Raw genomic sequence first — 5,258 nt, 5'->3', positions numbered from 1 at the left:
TGGATTACTTTAATTAACAAAAAAAAAATGCATATAGCAGAGGATAGTTTCAATCTGCCTACCTCTGGGTTATGGGCCCAGCATGCTTCCATTGCAGTACTCTGCTGCACATGTAAGTTCAAGAGATCCTGAAGCACTCACTCATCATGGGAAAGTACCAATGTGTTTCTTCGTTGGTTGATGGAAGAAACATCTTACAAAAACTCTCCAGATTATTGACTTTTTAAAGCAGGGCTGGCCAAACCAGTCCTCGAGATCTACTAACAGTTCACATTTTCTAGACTACCTAGCTGGTGCACAGGTGTAGTCATTACTAATTAAGATGTGCTGCATTCATTCCTAACTGACCATTCTACAGATCTCCAGGAGGCCTGGAAAACATGAACTGTTGGAAGATCTCGAGGACCGGTTTGGCCAGCCCTGTTTTAAAGTTTTTCTAGGAAACGTTTTAGATGAATGCTTATTAGCCTTTGTCAGTATGGACTTTTGCAAAGTGTCTCTGTGGCACAATCAGTTAGTATGTACGGCTATTAACCAAAAGGTTGGTGGTTCAATCCCACCCAGGGACCTAATTGACCTTATCAGATTTTGGTGATCTTTAAGTAGACAAGTCAAAATTTCAAACCCCCTGTTATGGTGTAGGGTACCTGGCCTTCTCTGATGTAATCAGAGTTAGATTTGATTCAGTGATTTTATAAAAACAGCTAGGAAGCACAATTTAGCAGTGGGTTGCAGAGAAAAAAAATATGCTGGCAGAAAAATCCAATTGAGTGATTAAACAGCTCTTTATTTTCTGGCTTTATTTTTATGCTAACAAATTTGTTCTCTGAAAAGTGTCCACAAAGCCAAGTCTCTGATTAACACCTTTGTAGGGATGGTTTTTCACCTATTACTAAATTAAACTTGCTTCATTGGAAAGGCAGCAAGATGTATCCTCATTTCAATGTCTACTGAAATAATACAGGTTGACACCAGGAAACATTAACGCCACTGCATCCTTGCTGCTTTCTCATGTGGAAGTCTGTTTAATGTGAAAACAAGGTGATATCTAATTAGCACACAGGTAAGGAATTAAGAAAATCTTTATTTAAGGGTGAAGATGTTTCTCACAAAATCGTTGCCCCAATGCATCATTGAAATTCAAGCTGGAAAGATGATTTTAATATATCACTTGTACATTTTGTATTGCTCTTCTGGTGACAATGTAGTTTGTTTTTGTCAATTACCATTTTAATAATAGGGTAAAGAAAATTAAGTGGATTTTTGAAAGAAAACAATACTGTCAATATACTATTAAAACAAATTAAAATGGTAAAAGTTATTGTACTTTAAGTAAAAATAAAAGAGACAAAATATCAATCCCAGTTTTGGATTACTTTAATTAACAAAAAAAAAATGCATATAGCAGAGGATAGTTTCAATCTGCCTACCTCTGGGTTATGGGCCCAGCATGCTTCCATTGCAGTACTCTGCTGCACATGTAAGTTCAAGAGATCCTGAAGCACTCACTCATCATGGGAAAGTATCAATGTGTTTCTTCGTTGGTTGATGGAAGAAACATCTTACAAAAACTCTCCAGATTATTGACTTTTTAAAGTTTTTCTAGGAAACGTTTTAGATGAATGCTTATTAGCCTTTGTCAGTATGGACTTTTGCAAAGTGTCTCTGTGGTGCAATCGGTTAGTGTGTTTGGCTATTAACCAAAAGGTTGGTGGTTTAATCCCACCCAGGGACGTAATTGACCTTGTTATCAGATTTTGGTGATCTTTAAGTAGACAAGTCAAATTTCATACCCCCTGTTATGGTGTAGGGTACCAGGCCTTCTCTGATGTAATCAGAGTTAGATTTGATTCAGTGATTTTATAAAAACATCTAGGAAGCACAATTTAGCAGTGGGTTGCAGAGAAAAAGAAATATGCTGGCAAAAAAATCAAATTGCGTGATTAAACAGCTCTTCATTTTCTGGCTTTATTTTTATGCTAACAAATTTGTTCTTCATTACGTCCCTGGGTGGGATTGAACCACCAACCTTTTGGTTAATAGCCAAACACACTAACCGATTGCGCCACAGAGACACTTTGCAAAAGTCCATACTGACAAAGGCTAATAAGCATTCATCTAAAACGTTTCCTAGAAAAACTTTAAAAAGTCAATAATCTGGAGAGTTTTTGTAAGATGTTTCTTCCATCAACCAACGAAGAAACACATTGGTACTTTCCCATGATGAGTGAGTGCTTCAGGATCTCTTGCACTTACATGTGCAGCAGAGTACTGCAATGGAAGCATGCTGGGCCCATAACCCAGAGGTAGGCAGATTGAAACTATCCTCTGCTATATGCATTTTTTTTGTTAATTAAAGTAATCCAAAACTGGGATTGATATTTTGTCTCTTTTATTTTTACTTAAAGTACAATAACTTTTACCATTTTAATTTGTTTTAATAGTATATTGACAGTATTGTTTTCTTTCAAAAATCCACTTCATTTTCTTTACCCTATTATTAAAATGGTAATTGACAAAAACAAACTACATTGTCACCAGAAGAGCAATACAAAATGTACAAGTGATATATTAAAATCATCTTTCCAGCTTGAATTTCAATGATGCATTGGGGCAACGATTTTGTGAGAAACATCTTCACCCTTAAATAAAGATTTTCTTAATTCCTTACCTGTGTGCTAATTAGATATCACCTTGTTTTCACATTAAACAGACTTCCACATGAGAAAGCAGCAAGGATGCAGTGGCGTTAATGTTTCCTGGTGTCAACCTGTATTATTTCAGTAGACATTGAAATGAGGATACATCTTGCTGCCTTTCCAATGAAGCAAGTTTAATTTAGTAATAGGTGAAAAACCATCCCTACAAAGGTGTTAATCAGAGACTTGGCTTTGTGGACACTTTTCAGAGAACAAATTTGTTAGCATAAAAATAAAGCCAGAAAATGAAGAGCTGTTTAATCACGCAATTTGATTTTTTTGCCAGCATATTTCTTTTTCTCTGCAACCCACTGCTAAATTGTGCTTCCTAGATGTTTTTATAAAATCACTGAATCAAATCTAACTCTGATTACATCAGAGAAGGCCAGGTACCCTACACCATAACAGGGGGTATGAAATTTGACTTGTCTACTTAAAGATCACCAAAATCTGATAACAAGGTCAATTACGTCCCTGGGTGGGATTGAACCACCAACCTTATGGTTAATAGCCGTACACACTAACTGATTGCGCCACAGAGACACTTTGCAAAAGAACATACTGACAAATGCTAATAAGCATTCATCTAAAACGTTTCCTAGAAAAACTTAAAAACAGGGCTGGCCAAACCGGTCCTCGAGATCTTCAAACAGTTCATGTTTTCCAGGCCTCCTGGAGATCTGTAGAATGGTCAGTTAGGAATGAATGCAGCACATCTTAATTAGTAATGACTACACCTGTGCACCAGCTAGGTAGTCTAGAAAATGTGAACTGTTAGTAGATCTCGAGGACTGGTTTGGCCAGCCCTGCTTTAAAAAGTCAATAATCTGGAGAGTTTTTGTAAGATGTTTCTTCCATCAACCAACGAAGAAACACATTGGTACTTTCCCATGATGAGTGAGTGCTTCAGGATCTCTTGAACTTACATGTGCAGCAGAGTACTGCAATGGAAGCATGCTGGGCCCATAACCCAGAGGTAGGCAGATTGAAACTATCCTCTGCTATATGCATTTTTTTTTTGTTAATTAAAGTAATCCAAAACTGGGATTGATATTTTGTCTCTTTTATTTTTACTTAAAGTACAATAACTTTTACCATTTTAATTTGTTTTAATAGTATATTGACAGTATTGTTTTCTTTTAAAAATCCACTTCATTTTCTTTACCCTATTATTAAAATGGTAATTGACAAAAACAAACTACATTGTCACCAGGAGAGCAATACAAAATGTACAAGTGATATATTAAAATCATCTTTCCAGCTTGAATTTCAATGATGCATTGGGTCAACAATTTTGTGAGAAACATCTTCACCCTTAAATAAAGATTTTCTTAATTCCTTACCTGTGTGCTAATTAGATATCACCTTGTTTTCACATTAAACAGACTTCCACATGAGAAAGCAGCAAGGATGCAGTGGCGTTAATGTTTCCTGGTGTCAACTTGTATTATTTCAGTAGACATTGAAATGAGGATGCATCTTGCTGCCTTTCCAATGAAGCAAGTTTAATTTAGTAATAGGTGAAAAACCATCCTTACAAAGGTGTTAATCAGAGACTTGGCTTTGTGGACACTTTTCAGAGAACAAATTTGTTAGCATAAAAATAAAGCCAGAAAATGAAGAGCTGTTTAATCACTCGATTGGATTTTTCTGCCAGCATATTTTTTTTCTCTGCAACCCACTGCTAAATTGTGCTACCTAGCTGTTTTTTATAAAATCACTGAATCAAATCTAACTCTGATTACATCAGAGAAGGCCATGTACCCTACACCATAAGAGGAGGTTTGAAATTTTGACTTGTCTACTTAAATATCACCAAAATCTGATCACAAGGTTAATTACGTCCCTGGGTGGGATTGAACCACCAACCTTTTGGTTAATAGTCAAACACACTAACCGATTGCGCCACAGAGACACTTTGCAAAAAGTACATACTGACAAAGGCTAATATGCATACATCTAGAACGTTTCCTAGAAAAACATTAAAAAATCAATAATCTGGAGAGTTTTTGTAAGATGTTTCTTCCATCAACCAATGAAGAAACACATTGGTACTTTCCCATGATGAGTGAGTGCTTCAGGATCTCTTGCACTTACGTGTGCAGCAGAGTACTGCAATGGAAGCATGCTGGACCCATAACCCAGAGGTAGGCAGTTTGAAACTATCCTTTGCTATATGCATTTTTTTTTGTTAATTTAAGTAATCAAAACTGGGATTGATATTTTTGCTCTTTTATTTTTACTTAAAGTACAATAACTTTTACCATTTTAATTTGTTTTAATAGTATATTGACAGTATAGTTTTCTTTCAAAAATCCACTTAATTTTCTTTACCCTATTATTAAAATGGTAATTGACAAAAAAAAACTACATTGTCAACAGAAGAGCAATACAAAATGTACAAGTGATATATTAAAATCATCTTTCCAGCTTGAATTTCAATGATGCATTGGGGCAACAATTTTGTGAGAAACATCTTCACCCTTAAATAAAGATTTTCGTAATTTCTTACCTGTGTGCTAATTAGATATCACCTTGTTTTCACATTAAACAGACTTC

The 5,258-nt window shown here is 35.6% G+C and overlaps 1 non-coding gene across 1 annotated transcript; it reads right to left on the bottom strand.

Moving 5' to 3' along the window:
* Window positions 1-2,001: 2,001 nt before the first annotated feature.
* On the bottom strand, window positions 2,002-2,075 carry TRNAN-AUU (transfer RNA asparagine (anticodon AUU)). Its single transcript has one exon. It is a non-coding gene; the product is annotated as a tRNA-Asn (tRNA).
* Window positions 2,076-5,258: the final 3,183 nt, after the last annotated feature.

The sequence above is a fragment of the Pseudophryne corroboree genome, unplaced genomic scaffold (genome assembly GCF_028390025.1).
Source record: "Pseudophryne corroboree isolate aPseCor3 unplaced genomic scaffold, aPseCor3.hap2 scaffold_1032, whole genome shotgun sequence".
NCBI classification, from domain to species: domain Eukaryota; kingdom Metazoa; phylum Chordata; class Amphibia; order Anura; family Myobatrachidae; genus Pseudophryne; species Pseudophryne corroboree.
The sequence above is the reverse complement of the archived record's forward strand: the minus strand, read 5'-3'. Positions and strand labels throughout refer to the sequence as shown.